Source organism: Dreissena polymorpha, chromosome 15, assembly GCF_020536995.1.
Source record: "Dreissena polymorpha isolate Duluth1 chromosome 15, UMN_Dpol_1.0, whole genome shotgun sequence".
Lineage (NCBI taxonomy): Eukaryota > Metazoa > Mollusca > Bivalvia > Myida > Dreissenidae > Dreissena > Dreissena polymorpha.
Window position 1 is genome coordinate 21,183,319 of NC_068369.1, and position 23,587 is coordinate 21,206,905.

The 23,587-nt window shown below is 36.7% G+C and overlaps 1 protein-coding gene across 10 annotated transcripts in view; it reads left to right on the plus strand.

The window, feature by feature from the left end:
* The first annotated feature begins 757 nt into the window (after positions 1-757).
* Positions 758-23,587, plus strand: part of LOC127859396 (membrane progestin receptor gamma-like) — a 418,822-nt gene continuing 395,992 nt past the window's right edge. For 8 of the 10 annotated variants that reach the window (XR_008039352.1, XR_008039348.1, XR_008039351.1 and 5 more), the window contains exon 1: positions 758-842. The gene's annotated coding sequence lies outside the window, so the exon portion shown is untranslated. Of the gene's footprint in view, positions 843-1,111; positions 1,179-4,580; positions 4,686-23,587 lie in introns of all 10 variants that reach the window. The other 2 variants (XM_052396764.1, XM_052396765.1) reach the window with 2 other exon arrangements.

The following is a 23,587-nucleotide window of genomic DNA, read 5'->3' on the forward strand; positions in this document are numbered from 1 at the left end:
ACTATACTCAAGTTGTGGGCGGACCAGGGTTTTGAAGGCAAATTCTCTAATGCGTGGGTGTTTTATGGGAATGTTTCGTTTGATGAAGTTTAGTGTTTGACTGGCTGTTGCAGTAACCTGGTTTATGTGTTTATTCCAGCTGAGGTCAGATGTGATGCTAACACCCAAGTATTTAGCATCACTAACTGTTTCTAGAATATGACCGTGGAGTGTGTAAGTGGATTTGTAGGGACGTTTTGACCTGGTGATGTTCATAACCGTACACTTGGAAGGATTAAATTCCATATCCCAAGTGTGTTCCCATTTTTGTAGCCGATCTAGATCTTCTTGCAGGGTATTTTGTTCAGTGGGATTGTTGACCGTGATGTAGACAGCAGTGTCATCAGCAAATAACCGGACCTGTGACACTATGTTTTCTGGCAGATCGTTTATGTAGAGCAAGAAGAGGAGAGGGCCGAGAACAGAGCCCTGGGGGACACCTGATGTGACTGGAACCTCGTCTGAATTGTCACCATTTACCAAGACAGACTGAAGTCGACCTATAAGGAAAGATTTGACCCATTGTAATGTGCTATCTTGGATGCCGTGTTGGTGCAGTTTGTAGAGTAACTTCATGTGATTGACCTTGTCGAACGCTTTCGAGAAATCCAGGTGTATTAGATCTGTTTGTTGACCATGAATAAGGTTCCTGGATAAGTATCACGTACACTATTGAGAACAACATTGTATTGTGTAACCTGTGTAGTAGGGTTCAGCATTTATTTAGCACATGTAATGTAATAACTTCCCTTTGATGCAGAAAACCTCAAAACATGGATTAAAATATATTTGACATCGCTTTTGTAAGTGATTATTTGTATATTTCCGTCTAAATATAAATGTAATATGTTCATTCATGCTATACTTTAATTTGTATTTATGTCACTTTATTTATTATTTGTTAGTAATAATAGTATTATTGTTAAACTGTATTTCACTGCAAAAAAGCCGATAAAGCTAAGCGCCTAGGAGTAGGACTAGGGGAGTGCCGGATTTTAGATAATGTAAACTATTGCGTTAGTATAATGGTATGCAATAAAAAATGTGACTCTTCCCTTTGTTTCATCACTAGCTCACAACGCAGCATCTCACTGACTTCTACCAGTTTGCATTCCACACACGATTTTACGGTCTTTATGGTAGGTTCTTGTTGAGTGGTGGTTACCGAGATGAAATTACGTGATATAACGTTCCCAAATTATGCAGTGGTTACAGAAAAGTTTTGACTAGGTCACCATCGTTTGGCTGATCAAAAACTAGAAAAAAACAGTCAATATTTTAATTCATCAGAGCTCTTATCAAATATATCCTCTTTTATAAATTCTTCATGTATCCTCGAGTGCCGAATTTCGACGCATACAAGCAGTTTGTTGAAGTTTTGTTGCTCAATATAGGGATTTATGTAATTAATTTTGTTATTTCATTACACATTTACCTTTTATTCACACATTTTAAATTCAATTGAATGTGTTATCAACAAAAATTTGTTGAAAAACGAAATGACCAGAGTCTATGTAATGGTGGCCATATTTGTTGAGAGTGCCAAAAACGACGCATATGATTGGTTACGTGATTTCAATGTAAATATCACTCCGGTGTAGACTGATTGCATAAAAAATTAACTCGTGTTTATTGTACTTAAATTTGTATCACTGTAAAAGCAATATGGAACTGAAATCAATTAAATCAATTAAGGTTTTTAATTTTGGGATGCCATACTTTCTGGCAGTGGTTTTAATAGGGGACCCTGTCAGCAACCCATTGTGATAAGCTGTTTTTAGGGAAGTAGGTGAATATAACCTGTACTTCTTTTGTGGAACCTACAATTATAATTAAGTAAATGAGAATAAGTAATAAACATAATATGCAATTACCAACATAAACACTTGCTTCATGTAGTTAAAATTGTATTACAGCATTACCAAAAACATATCCGGACTTCAAATCAAAGTTTACGCGTACACCTTTTTCATAATGAAAATTAATATATTTATACGATGTTTTGTCAAATGGCAGTCACGTGACTTATGAATGAAATGGTGAACTTTTGCAGACGAAACCGATGCATTATCCCACATTCTTATTTACAAAGACAATTGGGTGTAAAGTGTTCAAAACTTTTGCATGAAGTAAAATACATAAAAATCCATCAATTGCAAGCCAATCAACCATATCTTACCTTTTAACCCGCTATTTTCCGCATAGCAAAAAACAACTATAGCCGTGCTTTTCACAGGATTTTTGTCAGGAGCCCCGGGGCTGACGGGTGGTTCGGGAGGGGTGTCCCCTACCGATGTTGATTTTTTAAAAATTTAACGTGTCAATTGACATTCTGTGGTGCGTTATATCTCAAAGAAAAACAGCATCAAAAGACGTCATTTGGTGCGCTATGACTCTTCAAGAAAATCCCCCAGTCATTTAAAAATATATATTATTTAATTGTTTTAAAACTTTACCGCATAGATAGTAAAATCCCGACTCGAACAAATCCCCAATACTTTCGTTTCAACCCGACTCTATTACTGTATACTTATTACCCGATAATCCTGTTTATTCCGTTTTTATAAATCACTTTCTGGTAAATATTTACGATTAAAGCTCTGGATTATTTCTGTAACACAAACCTTGCCATTTTCTATAGTATCAAATAAACTTTAGGTGACTATTTATAGATTTGATGAAATATTGCCTCTGAACAAGCGTCAATCCCCTGACGTGTATTGTGCTTAAAACGCTCAATACACGCACGCTTTCTATGCAAATGACAGGACGTTGTACATGCATAATTTTCGCGCTCTTTAAAATTGATTCGACACAAAATAAATTTGCACTTCTAATATGAAGCAAGAATATTTAAACGCTGTGGTAACATTTACATTCGAAACTGTGTTTCGGATTAAAAACGCGTTAACATCGACTTACAGGAATGGGTTTCGGATTACTTAAATTATTCCCATTTGAGATTTCAACAAATATTATTAACAGTTGCGTTATGAATTATGCATGAAATTCACGTTGCCCACGAGGATTGCGGTCAGTTGCCATCATCAGTCTTCTAAGTAACTGGCTAAGATTTCTGTGGCAATTACATATACGTCACGAGTTGTCTGCATGATTAAAATGCAGGTACTGCCTACCTACTGCTGTCGCTCATACAAAGCGTGCGCTCTCATTGTCCAATATTGATTTTCTTATACAGCAACGCTCTGCCTTTAGTTGGGTAAAGCGACAAAGGATCGTAATTTTTCAAAATTTTCAGCGAAGTCGATATCGCTTTGATCTTAAGCTGCAATAACTGTCAGAATACACCGATCGGAAAATTTCAGGCGCCCCGGGACTCTGATTTCAAAATTAAAGCGCCCTGCAGAGGGACCGTTAAATTGCCTGTGGAAAGCACTGTATAGTAAATTGTGCGTAGTGTACCATGTGCTATTGTGTGACGTCAACGGATGTCGCTTATGTATCAAACAGAAGCAAAACAAAAATCACGTCGAATTAGGGCAGCGCCGATTTGGGTCACTCAACGATAGTGTTCCTTATTAACCAAAAATTGTTTATTTATGAGCATTTTTCATACTACATGTACGTCATCTGTTGACATTTTTTCACAACAAATTAACCTCTGCAATGTCAGTTTTAACGCTATTTAAAGGTATGCAAATCTTGAAATTGGCCTAGCCAATCAGAATTCACGGCTCAACAAGAAAACATTTTGAAGATGGCGGTTCGACACTTTCAAGATAATTGATTGTTTATTATTATTACAGACAATAAACATTTGGAAAAGACGCAACAAATATAAAGACTAAAGATTAATAATTATGTTTATACATGTAATGATTCATAGTCATAATATATTTATAAAATATTTGTGGAGGCTAAATAAAAAAACATGTTTGTTTATGGTTACGGGCTAAAAAAATGAGTGTCCAGGTTTTTTTTCCTTCTTTGGGACCCGCCCTTTCCTCTCAAATTTTTTTCCCCTCAGCTGGTAAATTTCCCCCCAGAATTTAATCCCCCCCCCCCCAAAAAAAATTTTTTTTTTTTTTTTTTAGCCTTTAGATATATTAGTTAACCTGATCCACTGTAGAAAATAGAATAATATTGCATAATTAAATTATATGTTGCCTTGAATTTGTTTTAAATACAGTAAAATATGTTAAATTGATTATATTAGACTTATATTATTTTCCCCACATTCCGGCGTTTCGTGCGATTTTTTCCCCAAAATCCAGCGTTTTGCTAGATTTTTTTCGTCTAAAAAAAGGCCAGCCCCTTTCCCCAAAGTCAGATAAAAAATCCTGGACTGTCGGTAGGTAGGGAAATTATTTTTTCTTTTTCTGTAGGATCTGATATTAACTGGTGACGGCGAGTGTGAATATACCTGAGTGCATGCTTTTTTGTTTGCCTCCCATATGCAGCGATTTATACTGTCAGACAATATATGTTGTATGTGTGTGAACTATTTATATTTAAATAGGAATGAATGCACTGTATGTTTTTTACTCTTCTGAAAATCTGCGAATTTCACTTTTGTTTAGATTCACTAGATTGTTTGGGCTACCAGATGGAATTTTTCACTAGCCCGAACCAAAGTTTACTAGCCCGAACTGCTCAGTCTGGACTCCGCAAATGATGGACAAAAAGTAATACAATTTGGTGTTAATTGTCACATGTATTCATTTTTAGTCTGGTGTCATGTGTCACAGCTAATTTCTGCTTTGATAGTTTCACAGTGTTAAAATGACAGAAATAAGAAAAGGTCCACTAACCAATTGTCTAAAATTTGTTATACGGGTAATACCCAATATTGTCTGCAAAATCTGTATATATGTCCCAGCGCTTCCGTTTATAGACGCCCGGGCGTAAATTACACCCCAAACCGGCAGTTGTACGTCTGTTTTACAAATGGTGGAAGTCACTTGGACGTCTGTTAATCCGCATCTGTTTTCTAATACAAGGGACGTACAAATCAAAACAGTCAATCTGGTCATTCATTCTGTTATCCGTGCTCCGCGCTTATTCGCCATAAAATCAACATGAGGTAATAGATCACCCACTGTTAAGAGATATTAAACTATCGAATAATAAAGTCACATCACACAGCCTTGTATGCTGACACAGATGCAACACGAGAAATTCTCTGGCAACTATCGAATCGCCTGCAAACTGCATCCAATCTGTAACAAGAATGCGTATAAGGGCAGGGTTAACTGGCGATCATTTTTATACGCCCGTTTTTAAAAACGGGACGTAGAATAGTTTCACCCATGGCGGACGGCGGGCGGCGTCCACATCAGTGTCCGCTCTCTAATTAAAATAGGTTTCATCCGATCTTCACCAAACTTGGTCAGAAGTTGTGTCTAGACATTATCTAGGTCAAGTTCAAATATGGGTCATGCTGGGTCAGTGTTTTTTTCATTCAAAATCTGGTCCGGTAACCGGACCCATTCCCAATGTAAAAAGTATATATTTTTCCCAAATGGGAGCTAAAAATTCCCAATCGAACCAAAACAAACTACAATTTTTTTTAATTTTTTTTTACATCAATATTTTGTTCATCCCCCATCATACAAAATCAATCTTAGTAAATATAATACTAGACACACTTGTTTCCTCAATTTTGAAGCATTTGTGAGCAAAACAACAACAACACTAATTTCCCAATGTTAGCCAAACGCTGTAAATTTTTCCATTTCAAAGGGACCCAGCCCCATTCCCAAAATGGTGAAAAAAAACACTGTGGGTCAAAAACTTACTCACGGGGTCACTTAGTGCATTTCAAGGATTAAGCATGGTGTCCGCTCTCTAATTGAAGTAGTTTTCACCCGATCTTCACCAAACTTGGTCAAAAGTTGTGTCTAGATGATAGGTAGGTCAAGTTCAAATATGGGTCATGCCGGGTCAAAAACTAGGTCACAAGGTCACTTAGTGCATTTCAAGCATTTAGCATGGTGTCCGCTCTCTAGTTGAAGTAGTTTTCATCCGATCATCACCTTATTTGGTCAGAAGTTGTGTCTGGATGATATGTAGGTCAAGTTCAAATATGGGTCATGCCGGGTCAAAAACGAGGTCACGAGGTTACTTAGTGCATTTCAAGCATTGAGCATGGTGTCCGCTCTCTAATTGAAGTAGTTTTCATCTGATCTTCACCTAATTTGGTCAGAAGTTGTGTCTAGATGATATGTAGGTCAAGTTCAAATATGGGTCATGCAGCGTCAAAAACGAGGTCATGAGGTCACTCAGTGTATTTCAAGCATTAGCATGGTGTCCGCTCTCTAATTGAAGTAGTTTTCATCTGATCTTCACCTAATTTGGTCAGAAGTTGTGTCTAGATGATATGTAGGTCAAGTTCAAATATGGGTCATGCAGGGTCAAAAACGTAGTCATGAGGTCACTTAGTGCATTTCAAGCATTAAGCAAGGTGTCCGCTGTCTAATTTAAGTAGTTTTCATCCGATATTCACCTAATTTGGTCAGAAGTTGTGTCTAGATGATATGTAGGTCAAGTTCAAATATGGGTCATGCCGGGTCAAAAACGAGGTCACGATGTCACTTAGTGCGTTTCAAGCAAATATCATGGTGTCCGCTCTCTAATTGAAGTAGTTTTCATTTGATCTTCACTGAATTTAGTCAGATGTTACGTCTCAATGAGATCTAGGTCAAGTTCAAATATGGGTCATGTCGGGTCAATAACTAGGTCTCGAGGTGACTAAGTGCATTTCAAGCACTGAGCATGGTGTCCAAAACCTTCGAACAGGCGTATCTTGTGACAGTTTGGCACTTTTGTTTTTGATTGACATCAGTCTTGAAGTTGGCGTTTATCGCAAATTGATTTACAAGGAATCACAGTTTTAAAATTTACGTTATATCCATCGGTAATTAAACAGTACATGAAAGACGGTGTCGGGTATCATCATCACACTTTTTCACCGTAAACATTTACATGTACTTAAACAACAATTGTTCCTTGTGAGAAGTTAAATGCAAATGGTGAGCAGTTAATAACTTATGGTGAGTAATTTGTGAAATCAATACCCGTTACAAATTGTATGCGGCAGCAATTTAATTTCAGTACAAGTATGTTTCATCATGTCCATTTATAGAACTGGATTACACAATTTTTCTACAGCCACGTGATAATATTTTCAAGTCCCTTTGTAAGCATCTGAACTATTCCGTATACATGATGCCATGTAAAACCCGTGATTTATTAAGAGCGCGCAATTGTTGCTGACAGTAAAGTTCCATGCATGGAAAGCGTGCACTTCAATATAGACGCATGACAAATTCACAACCCCGTGAATGTTTGCTGCCTTGGGGCCATGCTCAGATACAGTCCGCTCAGAAGTTTGGTCAAGGGGCAAACAAGATGTTATCAATAAGGGCACATGGCGGCTTTTGCCTTTGAAAAGGGCAGAGTGGCACTTAAGAAAGGCGGCGTGTACCAGCGCCACACAAACAGGGCTTGGGAAAATAGTATCACTGTCATTGCAACTAAATTTTTTGTGGTGATGGGGTACACAAGTGATTTGTTTCTGCTAAATCAACTGATGGATATTTTTCATGCCAACCATAAAATAAGGTTGAGTGTGTATCCCCCACCACAGGCAGAGGCATATGGAATTGGCGTTACATATTGACAATACTTTACTCAATTATAAAGTATTTGTTCGCAAAAAAACAAAAAAGCAATTTACCCATTTGAAGAGTTCACAATGCAAATTTCCTCCAAATTTCAGGGGTATTTGCGCTTATATTTCCCAATGGGCTGGTACCGATACTTTTCCAAAATGGGCAAAATAATTGCTGCATCCAACCAGTAGTCCATGGGTTAATGAGCATGCCTGTTTGTTTCAAGGTAAATAAGTCATGCAGTCACATTTGAAACAACTCTTCCAATTTTTCCAATTTTGTGTCAAACCATCCTTGTTTTAGTCCATGTGCATACAAAAATACATCATTTTTGATGCTGGCATTTACCAGATTTTTGAAATCTTTATTGCAATGCGTTCATAAGAATGTATAAAGATATATATTTGTCCAAGTTTATACCTTAAAGTGAATGGAAAGAAGACCATAACAATGCACTGTAATGTGCGTCTAATCTGCATGGCATCCAACATGAGAGTAAATCAAATCTTTTGCACTATGCCTTCAAAGGCGTCCTATGTAGTCAGAAAATACACATTTTGTCTTCAGGCAGGCAAAGTACAAGTAAAAGAACATGAATATATGGACTTGGTTTTAACCCTTTGCATGCTGGGAAATTTGTCGTCAGCTAAAATGTTGTCTGCTGAATTTCTAAAATGATCATTTTCTTTGATTTTTTTCAAAGAATACTATCAGAATAGCAAACAGTTTGGATCTGGATCCAAACTGTTTGCAAAGGCCTTCAAAATTCGGTTCCAGCACTGAAAGAGTTAATGCACAATGAGCACACTGTGCGCCTAGCAAGGGTGTTTAACGCAAGACCAACGTTTCAACTAATGCTCTTGCGCTAATGTTTGTTGTGTTGACTACTGCAATCTTGCAATTGGGGAAAAGAGCGTACATCGTCAAGCGTGAGACTCATGATTTTGAAAAAAATCTTGACACTAGCCCGATGTACTTCGACACATCTCAGTTAATTATGACCAAGAGATATTTTTGCCCAATTGGGAAAAGTACCTTTACCAGCCAATTTGGAAAAATTGTGTGCTGAAAACCCTGAAATTTGGAAAATTCGCGACATGAAGTCTTCATATTGGGAAATTGGTGTATTTGATAAAAAAAATTAGAAGCCTTCAATTGTTTGTTTTTTTGACAGAAATTGAGAAATTTGTTGTTTTTTTTCCTAATTGTGAAAGTGCTGTTTTCAGGTACTTTATAAAGAAGGGAGAAAAAAACGCTGTGAGAGCAGCTTATTGATAACCAAATCGAAAAAAATTTCTGAAACAACAATTCATTTGGCCATAGACTGAAGGTAATAATTATGTGACATACCGTAAATCCACGAATATAATACGCCTCGTGCATAATACGCACCCCCGAGTTTGGTCAAAATTTATCGGTAAAAATTGAAAATCCGAGTAAAATACGCACTAAAAAAATCAGTGTACGAAATCGGCCATTTCCGAAAAAATGTGTCAATATGTTTTTGTGTTGTGAAAATAGCAAATCAATTTGGTGTTGTCAATTATCTGTTACCCCGGTATATTGATCGGGATGTGTTATAGTGCTGTTGTTATGACAGTTGCATAATAAATATCTCTGTCTATTGTTTATATTACCATTGATTGTTACCGATAACACACGGGCCCCTTGCTGACATCCGAGTCAAGCAGTCATAATTACAAAAGAAAGAAGCACTAGAGACGCTGTTTTTATGTCCCCCACTAAAGTAGTGGGGGACATATTGTTTTTGCCCTGTCTGTCTGTCTGTCTGTTGGTCTGTTGGTCTGTTTGCGCCAACTTTAACATTTTGCAATAACTTTTGCTATTTTGAAGATAGCAACTTCATATTCGGCATGCATGTGTATCTCATGAAGCTGCACATTTTGAGTGGTGAAAAGTCAAGGTCAAGGTCATCCTTCAAGGTCAGAGGTCAAATATATGTGGCTAAAATCGCTCATTTTATGAATACTTTTGCAATATTGAAGATAGCAACTTGATATTTGGCATGCATGTGTATCTCATGGAGCTGCACATTTTGAGTGGTGAAAGGTCAAGGTCATTCTTCAAGGTCAGAGGTCAAATATATGTGGCCCAAATCGCTTATTTTATAAATACTTTTGCAATATTGAAGATAGCAACTTGATATTTAGCATGCATGTGCATCTCATGGAGCTTCACATTTTGAGTGGTGAAAGGTCAAGGTCAAGGTCATCCTTCAAGGTCAGAGGTCAAATATATGTGGCCCAAATCGCTTATTTTATGAATACTTTTGCAATATTGAAGATAGCAACTTGATATTTGGCATGCATGTGTATCTCATGGAGCTGCACATTTTGAGTGGTGAAAGGTCAAGGTCAAGGTCATTCTTCACAAGGTCAAGGTCATCCTTCAATGTCAAACATCATATAGGGGGACATTGTGTTTCACAAACACATCTTGTTTGTTTTCACGTTTAATTCAATTTGACAATATTCGGGACGATAATAATTCTAATAATAATAAAGTAATAAGAAGACAAAATGGTTACTTCTGTTTTTATAGTTGTCTAAATGAATTACTTTTTCTTTTTTCGAGTTAAAAACTCGATACTTTAATATAACTTAAAAAACAATTAAATGGCTCGTGTTTTTCATGATCTCTTTAATTAAAATACGCTTCTGTCATTAAGGCTAGTTTGGGAGTAAAAAACAAATTAATTAATTATCACCTTTCAATTTAATTCGGCAATCGGCAGACAGGTGTAATAGACTATAAGCATCATAAAACTAATTATTTAATTACCACTCTTTACTTCAGATATGGTAAATATGCGGTAGAAAGATAAATAGTGGTCAGCTAAGAAATACAACAACGTCATTTCATGTGTAAGCGAGCTCAATGTTGATTGGCCAGCGCACTTCAATAACAATAAGGTCAAGCGATGTCTCATAATCGGGTACAGACCGGGTTTCGTTTACTGATCGAATTGCGAACACTTTCATTAAAACAAAGAGACAAATATAGAAAACCAGTCCGATGTTAATGGCGGATGTTTTCAATGAAATTTTATTAGATTTTCGCATTTTCACAAATAAGATTTTTATTGAGCCAAATTCTCAATATTTTCGCAAATGACTCAAATGGCGAATGACATCGCGAGCCCTGTTGCACCCCTTTGATGTAATGGTGTAGTTCAAAATGGCTGCCGCAAAGTGAATAACAACGATTAAGTTGAAAATTTGCACAGGAAATTTTGTTCTGCTCTAAACTCATATATTATCTGCACCCCCTACTTGAAGAAAAAATAGGCAGGTAAAAAAGTGCGTATTATATTCGTAGATTTACGTTATTATTTTCTATCAATGATTAACTCAATAAAATAAGTACAAGATGACAGTTGAACTTCAATATTTCAAAGTTGTCTGGACAATGAAAAATACTTCAATGACGTTAAGATTATTTGAATTCACCCTTTCCCACTCATAAACAAAGTGACAATGGCTATTATACAAACAGCATGAAACCAGAACAGCCTGCGAGTAACTCGCTGTCTGTTCAGGTTTTATTATGCTTGCTGCTTATCAGTAACTAAGGGTTAAAAATAAAGCCTTTAAAACTTTAATCTAGTTAGAATTTTTTTTAATTAAATTTAACTTTCTAAGGGAGGACACATGCATGAAAATATGTATCTTAGTGGTAAAGGGTTAAACATTTAAATCCATAAATATTTTGAAAGTTAATTTAGCTGCTTCAGAATGGTATTGGGTTATTTGCTTTAGCTTAATTAAAGCAAAGTGGCTGTATTAAGTACTTACATGGAGTGGTCAATCAATATTCCAACAGGTATATTGGTCTGCGCAGAGCCAGAATTATTGTTAGTGGTAGGCTTATATGGTGTCTATCGATACAGCGAGGATTTGTTAAGGGCTGCTTTTTGCTTTCAAAATGCCAGGCATAATAAGGTACAGTTTTGACAAACATTTCAATTCTATCAAACAACAGTAATTATGAAGTAGCTATATTGTTTGTATTTATGCCCAGTGTTTTTTTTACATGATGTTGAATTAGCTATATAATAGCCACATACAACATTTGTGAATTTCTGGAAATTCTCATTTTTAGCTCATGTATTTTTTTTTTTTAATTGTGAGCTATTGGCATTACCTTGGCGTCGGCGTCCGGTTAAGTTTTGCGTTTAGGTCCACTTTTCTCATAAAGTATCAATGCTATTGCATTAAAACTTGGAACACTTAATTACTGACTGTCATGAGGGGACTGGGCAGGCAAAGTTAGATAACTCTGGCGTGCATTTTGACAGAATTATGTGCCCTTTTTATACTTAGAAAATTGAAAATTTTGGTTAAGTTTTGTGTGTAGGTCCATTTTATTCCTTAAGTATCAAAGCTGTCGCGTTCATACTTGCAACACTTACTATCATAAGGGGACTGTGCAGGCAAAGTTATGTAACTCTGATTGGCACTTTGACAGAATTATGTGCCCTTTTTATACTTAGAAAATTGAAAATTTGGTTAAGTTTTGTGTTTAGGTCCACTTTATTCTTAAAGTATCAAAGCTATTGCTTTCATACTTGCAACACTTACTAACTATCATAAGGGGACTGTGCAGGCAAAGTTATGTAACTCTGACTGGCATTTTGACGGAATTATGGGCCCTTTATACTTAGAAAATAAAAAATTTGGTAGGCTATTGCTTTCAAACTTCAAATACTTTCATGCTATCATGAAGGTACTGTACCTGGCAAGTTGAATTTTACCTTGACCTTTTAATGACCTTGACTCTCAAGGTCAAATTATTAAATTTTGCTAAAATTGCCATAACTTCTTTATTTCCCCCCCCCCCCCCCCCCCCCCCGATTTTTTTTTTTTAAAGATCTACCCTAACACTATACACAATTTTTTTTTATTTTTTAAACATGGTTAAAAAACACAAATATTTATTTTTAGCTCAAAAGTGGTTCCAGTCTGTTGAAAAACATGGCCGCCTGTGGGCGGGGCAGTTTTCCTTATTTGGCTATAGAGAAACCTTGTAAACACTCTAGAAGTCACAATTTTTGCCCAATCATCAAAAAAGGTGGTCATAACATTGGTTTCATTGATATCTCTGACTCGAAAATGGTCCAGATTGGTGAAAAAACATTGCCACCAGGGGGCGTGGCAGTTTTCCTTATACATGTATGGCTATAGTAAAGCCTTGTTAACACTCTAGAAGCCACATTTATTGTCCAATCTTCTTGAAATTTGGTCGGAAGATTGGTCTCAATGATATATTGGATGAGTTCGAAAATGGTTACGTTTGCTTGAAAAACATGGCTGCCAAGGGGCAGGCCATTTTTCCTTAAATGGGTATATATGGCTATAGTAAAACCTTGTGAACACTGTAGAAGCCACATTTATCGTCCAATCTTCATGAAATTTGGTCAGAAGATGGGTCTCAATGATATCTTAGATGAGTTCGAAAATGGTTACGTTTGCTTGAAAAACATGGCTGCCAAGGGGCAGGGCATTTTTCCTTATATGGCTATATGGATATAGTAAAATCTTGTTAACACTCTAGAGGTCACATTTATAGTCCGATCTTCATAAAACTTAATCAGAAGATTCACCCCAATAATATTTTGGACGAGTTCAAAAATGATGCTGGTTGGTTGAAAAACATGGCTGCCTGGGGGCGGGGCATTTTTCGGCGTAAGCTGCATAAGCCAGCTTTTCACCCTGACTTGACCTTTGTAAGTGTCTAATAAAATTCAAATAAAATTTCCCGCGGCTAGGTACGAATGAATACACTTCATTTATTCCATTGGCTGATTTGAGTATACCACCAGAACATTGGAAACATATCCGCGTCTTTGTAACACTGTTTTACTGTATGAAACAATTTTATCTCTAATGAAAAGGCTTAATAGATAGAACAGTTTTACACTCAATTCTCGACATCAATACAGTTTGTGCGTACACCTTTTATTTTCAGAGTATTACCAGCGCAAAAGCGTTTATACTTAAAAGGCTATGTTCTCATATTTAGTACTTACTTCCATATTCCTGTCAACATGTTAACATGTAAAAGTATAAAGAGCAGTGGAAGCGAGGCCTCACTTTAAAGAATTGCATTTCAACCCGCGAGGTTTCGGGTCAAGTCGCGGACATTCAGAGTTTATATACAGGTCATCACCGGAGTTCGCGGTCAGTAAAATAATCGTTATATAATAAAGACGCTATCCGTGAACTAGGTGACCTGGAATTTTCTTTAGACCAGAAATATGTTAAAAGAAGATATTCAGCAATATAATTATGGTATGTCAATAATAGATTCTTAATGTGTTTTCAACAATACAATGATAAATATTATTTTTAATAAATTTAACAATAATTATTCCACCATATTGCCTAATGTACTAAAGTGATATTATGAGCATGTAACAGTTTATAGGTGTCTATCGCAACCGTTGATTATTTTTGATGTTTCTACTTCATATACACTTATAGTCATTAATGCAGCATCAACATACTAAAACAATATACCAGAAAGAGAAAAATAATGCATTTGAATATTAACCGTACTTTCGTTTGACAACTGATCATGCGTTTACGAGTTGAACCTAAATTTAGTTTTAGTGCAGATTTGTTCATACGACACAAAGACACAATATTGTTTTACGGATCATTTCGGCTTACAGGACTGGGTGGGTCACGTAAGAATATCGAATATAAAATATATTTTTATAAACAACTGGTAGCAAGGCGAGTTGCAGATAATTGATCAGTAACCACATTTTAACTAACTATTTTGACCTGTTAATTCTTTTCAGCTAAATTCAACAGTGCAAAATGCCCATAATATCACTTTAAGCATGAGCACGATGATTCTCGATACTGTTAATAATCGAATCAAATAGCAATGCCCGACAGACCACTAAAACAGGTTTGTTCTCGTGTGGCCGGTTGACTCATATGTTTAAATTTCACTTCCATTCTTCTTTTGGTTTTCTGTTTTGTATCTATAGGTTTATGACCAGCAATATGTTATAATGTAAAATAAGCCGCGAAAACTCCCCGTAACATCCCGTACTGCGTGTGATGCAGCTAAGAACTGCACAGAAAAAGACATTCGCTATCCTTGATCTCATTCATTAAACTATTTACGCCGTATATCTTTTTTAAAGATATTTCTTGTTCCTTATATGGCTATAGTAAAACCTTGTTAACACTCTAGAGGCCACATTTATTGTCCAATCTTCATGAAATTTGGTCGGAAGATTGGCCTCAATGATATCTTGGATGAGTTCGAAAATGGTTACGTTTGCTTGAAAAACATGGCTGCCAAGGGGCGGGCCATATTTCCTTATATGGCTATATATGGCTATAGTAAACCTTGTGAACACTCTAGAGGCCACATTTATTGTCCAATCTTCATGAAATTTGGTTGGAAGATTGGTCTCAATGATATATTGGATGAGTTCGAAAATGGTTACGTTTGCTTGAAAAACATGGCTGCCAAGGGGCAGGCCATTTTTCCTTAAATGGGTATATATGGCTATAGTAAAACCTTGTGAACACTCTAGAAGCCACATTTATTGTCCAATCTTCATGAAATTTGGTCAGAAGATGGGTCTCAATGATATCTTAGATGAGTTCGAAAATGGTTACGTTTGCTTGAAAAACATGGCTGCCAAGGGGCGGGGCATTTTTCCTTATATGGCTATATGGCTATAGTAAAATCTTGTTAACACTCTAGAGGCCACATTTATAGTCCGATCTTCATAAAACTTAATCAGAAGAATCACCCCAATAATATTTTGGACGAGTTCAAAAATGATGCTGGTTGGTTGAAAAACATGGCTGCCTGGGGGCGGGGCATTTTTCCTTATATGGCTATAGTAAAACCTTGTTAACACTCTAGAGGCCACATTTATTGTCCAATCTTCATGAAATTTGGTCGGAAGATTGGCCTCAATGATATCTTGGATGAGTTCGAAAATGGTTACGTTTGCTTGAAAAACATGGCTGCCAAGGGGCGGGCCATATTTCCTTATATGGCTATATATGGCTATAGTAAACCTTGTGAACACTCTAGAGGCCACATTTATTGTCCAATCTTCATGAAATTTGGTCGGAAGATTGGTCTCAATGATATATTGGATGAGTTCGAAAATGGTTACGTTTGCTTGAAAAACATGGCTGCCAAGGGGCAGGCCATTTTTCCTTAAATGGGTATATATGGCTATAGTAAAACCTTGTGAACACTCTAGAAGCCACATTTATTGTCCAATCTTCATGAAATTTGGTCAGAAGATGGGTCTCAATGATATCTTAGATGAGTTCGAAAATGGTTACGTTTGCTTGAAAAACATGGCTGCCAAGGGGCGGGGCATTTTTCCTTATATGGCTATATGGCTATAGTAAAATCTTGTTAACACTCTAGAGGCCACATTTATAGTCCGATCTTCATAAAACTTAATCAGAAGATTCACCCCAATAATATTTTGGACGAGTTCAAAAATGATGCTGGTTGGTTGAAAAACATGGCTGCCTGGGGGCGGGGCATTTTTCCTTATATGGCTATAGTAAAACCTTGTTAACACTCTAGAGGCCACATTTATTGTCCAATCTTCATGAAATTTGGTGGGAAGATTGGCCTCAATGATATCTTGGATGAGTTCGAAAATGGTTACGTTTGCTTGAAAAACATGGCTGCCAAGGGGCGGGCCATATTTCCTTATATGGCTATATATGGCTATAGTAAACCTTGTGAACACTCTAGAGGCCACATTTATTGTCCAATCTTCATGAAATTTGGTCAGAAGATTGGTCTCAATGATATCTTGGATGAGTTCGAAAATGGTTATGTTTGCTTGAAAAACATGGCTGCCAAGGGGCGGGGCAATTTTCCTTATATGGCTATAGTAAAATCTTGTTAACACTCTAGAGGCCACATTTATTGTCCGATCTTCATGAAACTTGGTCAGAAGATTCACCATAATAATATCTTGGACGAGTTTAAAAAAAGATGCTGGTTGGTTGAAAAACATGGCTGCCAGGGGGGGGGCCATTTTTCCTTATATGGCTATAGTAAAACCTTGTTAACACTCTAGAGGCCACATTTATTTTCTGATCTTCATGAAACTTGGTCAGAAGATTTGTCCTAATGATATCTTGGATTAGTTTGAAAATGGTTTCAGTTGCTTAAAAAACATGACCACCAGAGGGCAGGGCCGTACCCAGGATTTCTTGACTGGGGGGGCCCAACCGGGAAGGGTTTGGGAGGGTTCCCCCCTTCCTATATATATATACTTTTTTTTAATTTGGCACTTTGCAAGGTGAATTTTAATGCTTATAAAAACGATGTTTTGCGATATGAATTAATGGAATATAACAAGTAAATCAGCACATTTCGGAAGTCTTAAGCTTTAAACATTGGTGTGAATTCACAACAATATTAAAAGCTTTTAATTTCCGAAACTTACAGGTTTAAACTGACGATTATCCACATCAACTCTCGTTTTGCTTTCCCCATTTTTGTTTTTCACAAATCAATAAAGTCACAGGTTTTTTTCTCTGATTTTTTGGGAAAGACCTTGCCTTTTTTAAGGAAAAAAAATGCGCAAACCGCCTAATTTTGGGGGAAAATAATGAAATTCTTAAATAATCAATTTAACATACTTTACTGTTTTCAAACAAATTCAATGCAACAGATAATTTAATTATACAATATTTTTCTACACTGGATTAGGTTAACTTATAAAATGAGATCAATTTGTTGTTTCAATTTTCCTTTTTTTACCAATGAGCCATTAATAGGTTGACATTACTCACTTCTCGGTACTCAATTATCAATGCGGTGAATCACGTGGTCAGATTTAATAAAAAAAAATGGCAGCCGATGCCTCGATTCGATGGAGAAATTGAGTCTTCAAACAGGTACATCTACCTTATTACTTACTTGTTTTTAATCGGATAACGCCTATCATAGGGCCAGCCGGAACCGTTTTCCGCTGGTTGGTCTGAGTGTGGAGATAACTCATGGAATATTTCGCGATTTCCTGACGGAAAACGTTTGAAGACTCAATTCCTCCATCGAATCGAGGCATCGGCGGCCATTTTTTATCAAATCTGACCACGTGAGTCCCCACATTGAATTATTTTCAATACTGAATTCTGCCAAATTCTTATCTGTTGCTCGGCAAATTTATGAATCTGTTTTTCTTTTCAACAGGCATGTAATATATCCCATCGTAGTCTTTTTCAGTGATTTCCTTGCAAAAATGATAAATACGAAGTTTTAATACCTTTGTCAGTGTTTTTGTTCCGGTTCAAATTCAGGGCCCTATCTGAATGTAAAAAGTATATATTGGGACCTAAAAATTCCCAAATAAAAGGTTTAACAAAAAAAAAAATTTTACTCTTATAGGTGAAAAATACGTCTAGGGGAAAGGGCCTTCTCAAAGAAGGAAAAAAACCTGCATCAGCAATGTTCAGACCATGTTCTACAACCTCCTGTAGCAGTTGCTTCCATTTGCTGCACTAATCAAAATACATGTTACATCAACCATCGATAGATGAAGCATTCATGATCACAATGGGGGACTGATCGGGAATGTGTGTACAAGGCGATAAGAAAACATTGCCTAGGGGCTTATCTCGATTAGCGAGCGCTAATCCCCTTGTTTATCAGGGACAATAAAACATAGCTGCTCTTTGTTTTAAGGGAAAGTGTACTGTGGGCCCTTGCACGAGAGAAAAAATTGCAGTGGGCCGATCATTTAAAAAAAATCATAGTTCGACAGCCAGCTGGGGGGGCCCGGGCCCCTGGGCCCATGGCCTGGGTACGGGCCTGGAGGGGCCGGGCATTTTTCCTAATATGGCTATATACATGTATCATGCTTTAGGAAAACCTTGTTAACACTTTAGAGGCCACATTTATTGTCCGATCATCATGAAACTTGGTCAGATGATTTGTCCTTAGATATCTTGGATGAGTTTGAAAATGGTTCCGGTTGATGGAAAAACATGGCCGCCAAGGGGGCGTGGCATTTTTCCTTATATAGCTATAGTTTAACCTTGTTAACTCTCTAGAAGCCATATTTATTGTACGATCATCATGAAACTTTGTCAGAAGATTTGTCCCAATGATATTTTGGACAAGTTCAAAAGTGGTTCCAGTTGCTTGAAAAACATGGCCACCCGTGGGCGGGGCATTTTTCCTTATATGGACTTATGAATCTTCATGAAACTTTGTCAGTATATTTGTTTAAATGATATCTTGGATGTGTATGAAAATGGTTCTGGTCTGTTGTAAAAAGTGGCTGCCAGGGTGCAATCAGTTCATTAGTCATGAAAGTTGGTAAGAACATATTGTTCTAATAACATCTTGGGCTGCATAGAACAGGTCAGTTCCTTTGAATCTCAGGTGAGCGACTTTGGGCCTTTCAGGCCTTCTTGTTTAAGATGTTTGTTGTTTAAAGTTTTTTTTGTTTTGGTAATTTAACACAAAGCACTAAATTGACAATTTCCGGACAGACTAACAGTGGGCTGACCTTGAAACGATGCAAGATGGAATGTAATTCATTTGTTTGTTTTGTAATATAAAATCTTAACATGTCAACTATGAAAACACTATACAATTATTAGTTTGTTATCAGACTAGGACACTACAGTTCATGTGCTCTTAAATCTACAAGTACACAAGAACAAACACACACAACTCAATTTGATATATATAACCCATTGATGCCTAACATTGATTATGAGAGAGAGGAAGGAATGAGTCATCCAGCACCCGATTGTATAAACGCTGGTTAAAGTTACCGCTCGGTAACATTCAAACCTTGGTAAGTTTGCGGTTATTCAGGTATAGTAACCTTCAAGGTAACTCGATTGTATAAGCACGATATACCGCAAAGTAACCTAACCGCGCATAGTGGAATTTAACCACCGGTAACTTTAACCAAAACATTCCCACAATGCATTTTCTAATGACGTAATTTTCGCGCGAAGTGTCACACGCTTATAAACAGCGACATGTATTTTTTTTATCAAATTCATTTACAAATGAATTCACAATAAAATAAAGTGTAAATTCTAACTATGAGTTCATCAAAATGACCAGGGACAAATTGATAATGATGTCGGGATTTGCATCATTTAGCGGAATCCCTGGTGCTTCCAAACTGCAAGAGAGTGCTTACAAAGACGTCTATTCTTCTAGTTGTTCTAGATGTAACATAACAATTATACATGGTCGTCGTAACATGCTAGACTATTCTTCTAATTTGGCTTATGTTTACAATAAACTTACTTACTTTCTTGTACAATAAGGGAATTTACCATAGACAAATAAAACATTGTTCAAGTTTAAATATATCTTTGTATGCAGAAATCTGCAAATGCAACCGAGTTCACCAACGGCTATTATTTGTGTCGTGTTCTGATAAAACTGGGCATAATGCATGTGCGTTAAGTGTCGTCCCAGATTAGCTTGTTAAGTTTGTACAGGCTAATCAGGGACGACAATTTCCGCCAAAAATTGATTTTTGCTAAGAAGGGACTTTATTTTAACAAAACATGTCATAAAAGCGGAAAGTGTCGTCCCTGATTAGCCTGTGCGAACTGCACAGGCTAATATGGGACGACACTTTAAGCACATGCATTATGCCCATTTTTCTCAGAACACGACACATTTGATAAACTGCTCCGGTTCATTTTAACAGCAGTAATGTACATAGAGTACATGAAGTAGCGTGTGACGAAGAAGAAAGTTTATTGAGTTCTCATTTGAATATAATGATATGATGGCATAAGGGTCTTTATTTAACTATGCTAAAATAATTATCAAAGACCCTAAATGCAAACTCGTCAATTTTTGTATTAAAAGGAGTATTTATGTATTTGAAAGGATTATTAAATGTAAGATATTAGTTCGAACGTGTTTTGTTTTTTGTTTGTACTTTTGTTGTTCCCTGTTCTCGGAGAAATGAGTTTAACATGGGCGACATTGATGCATCGGATCACACACGGCATACCCATAACAGAATATAAGAAACACGTTCTGTGCGTCCTTAAATTCGTCGTCCGAAGTCGGAAATCGTATTGCCCTGTAAATTAAGTCAAATAAAGTGTCAGTCGCTGCAATTTGTTGTTTACTCGTCGAAATTGTGAAGGTCGTCGATGGTTAGCTTTTATAATGTCGCGCGCCGCGGCCATTTTGTGTAAGTTACCTCTCGGTTACTTGTACTTACCCACCTAGGGAAGCAGGGTATGTTTTAACTGGGTTTTAACCGATCGGTAAAACTAACCAAATTTTATACAAACGCTTACCGACCAGTAACCAACATGTTACCGACTTTTAACCGCCGGTATGTGGTTAACCGCCGGTTTAACTGTTTATACAATCGGGTGCTGAAGGATACACACATTGATTGTTTGTGAAGTTAATGTATGGGATCAGGAATAACATTTTGCTGTAATTTGTTGGTGTGTGAGCTCTGGTCAACAGGCTGTGTTTAAAGAAGACATTAACAATGGATATATGCTACTGCTGATAAAGGGTTCTAAAATATACAGCTACATGTACCAAATTTAGGTTAGGAATGTAAATTGCTAACTGTTGGCTTCATTGATCATGACTCGCCAATGACCCCTATTGATCTTCTCGTCACTAGGTCAAAGGTGACAGTCACAGTGATTCAAAATACAAAAATTGGTTTTCAAATGATAACTCAAAAACACTTTCACCTAGGATAAAGACTTCATAGGTACATTGATCATGATTATAAAAATACCCCTTTTGAATTTCAAATCACTACATTAAAGATCAACATCACAGTGACTCAAAACAATAAAATTGTTTCTTGATATTTACTGACAATGCTTACGCCTAGATTCATGATCTTCATAGTTACATTGATCATGACTGGCAGATGACCAACATAATGTTCAAGTCAATATGTCAAATGTCTAAATAACAATGCCTCAACACTGTAAAAGGTGTCCAGATGACAACTCAAGAAACCAAGGTCAAAAGTCAAAGTCAAAATGACTAATATATTCACACAATGGCTGCCATTACAACTGACAGCCCATATGCAGGCATGCATGTTTTACAAACAGCCCAATACATTTGGTAAAAATTCAATGAACACACTCTTCTCAGGTGAGCGAACTAGGGCTTTCTTGGCCCTCTTGTTATTATTTTATTTTTGAAATACCGTCCAACCATCCCACCCAAGAATCCACCCCCCCCAACAAAAAAATAATTTATTTTTGTTTGCATTTTTTTTGGTATTTTTGGAAGATACTGTAATAAATGACTACACCCCCACACTATACACCCCCTCTCCACTCCACCCATCCCTCCTTTGTGATTGAAATTGAGATAGGTCCCTTCACCTTTAAAAAAAAAATTAGATGAGCGGTCTGCACCCGCAAGGCGGTGCTCTTGTATTATTATATGTCTTTAAAATCTTCAAAATAATATCTTTTCCCATTTATTTCTTTATATTATTTATAAAATTATAATTCATGCATATAAAATTTACGCTTGGACAGTTTCAAAGTGTATGCCGTAAAAGTTAAATTTTGGTTTGCAACATACCAGTACATGTATATATATGTATATTTGATATTATATTAAGATTTTGAACTGAAATAAAGCATTTTGATTTTCTGTTCTTTTTTGCATATTTCCTATTACATCAAAAATAAGAAAAATTCACTGAACTATTCAGGATTCTCTGACATTCCAAGTTGCCAAACCTTGATCTCTTTTCCTCTTTTTAGCTCACTGTGCTCATGGTGAGCTTTTGGGATTGTCTTTTGTTCATCTTTCGTTGTAAATGGTCAACATTAAACTTTGGGAACATTCAAGAGTCCAAATTATTGTCTTTTCATAAAACTTAGCCAGATCATATGTCCCAGTGATATTTTTACAAATTTTGAAACTGGTGTGAGGTAAAAAACTAGGTCACTAGGTCAAATTGAAGTTTTTCTAATATGGCTAGTGTGAGACCTTGTGAACACTATAAGGCATATTTTTTGTCCAGTCTTTATGAACCTGGTCTGAACATTTTTTATGCTCCCCCAACAAATTTTGTGGGGAGCATATAGTCACTGCTTCGTCTGTCCGTCCGTGTGTCCGTCCATGCACATTTTTTGTCCGGGCTATTTCTCAGCAATTAATGACCGGAATTCAATGAAACTTTACGGGAAGCTTCACTACCAAGAGGAGATGTGCATATTATCAGCTGGTTCTGGTAGGATGATTTTTCACAGAGTAATGGCCCTTTGAAATTTTCCATTAACTGTACATATAGTGCAATTATTGTACGGGCTATTTCTTAGCAACTTATGACTGGAATTCAATGAAACTTAATGGGAAGCTTCACTACCAAGAGATGTGCATATTATCAGCGGGTTCAGGTCGGATGATTTTTCACAGAGTTATGGCCCTTTGAAATTTTCTTTAGAAAAATTCTTGTCCCCCCAACTACTGTGCCCTCAAGACGTTTCCTTTTATCTGAATATATAGTGCAATATTGTGACAAAAAAAACTTTGGGGTGCATCACCCGTCTCTGATGGTTTCTTGTTTGATAATAACTTGGCTGAGTTTGAAAATGATAGTGGTTCATCTAAAAACATGGCCCTTTGGGGCGGGGTAGTGTTTTGTGGGTCAAATTTGTTTCCCAACTTTCAAAATGGTGAAAAAGAACACCGAAAAACTTGTTTTGATTCCCAAAATTGTAAAAAAAAATCACCACGTCTTGTTTTGATTGTGACAAAAAACGTGTTGTTTTACTCATTCACACGGAGATTGTTAGGGGCGACAAAAATGTAGGAAATCAGGCGACAAAAATGTAGGGAATCGGGCGACAAAAGTGTAGGAAATCAGGTGACAAAAATGT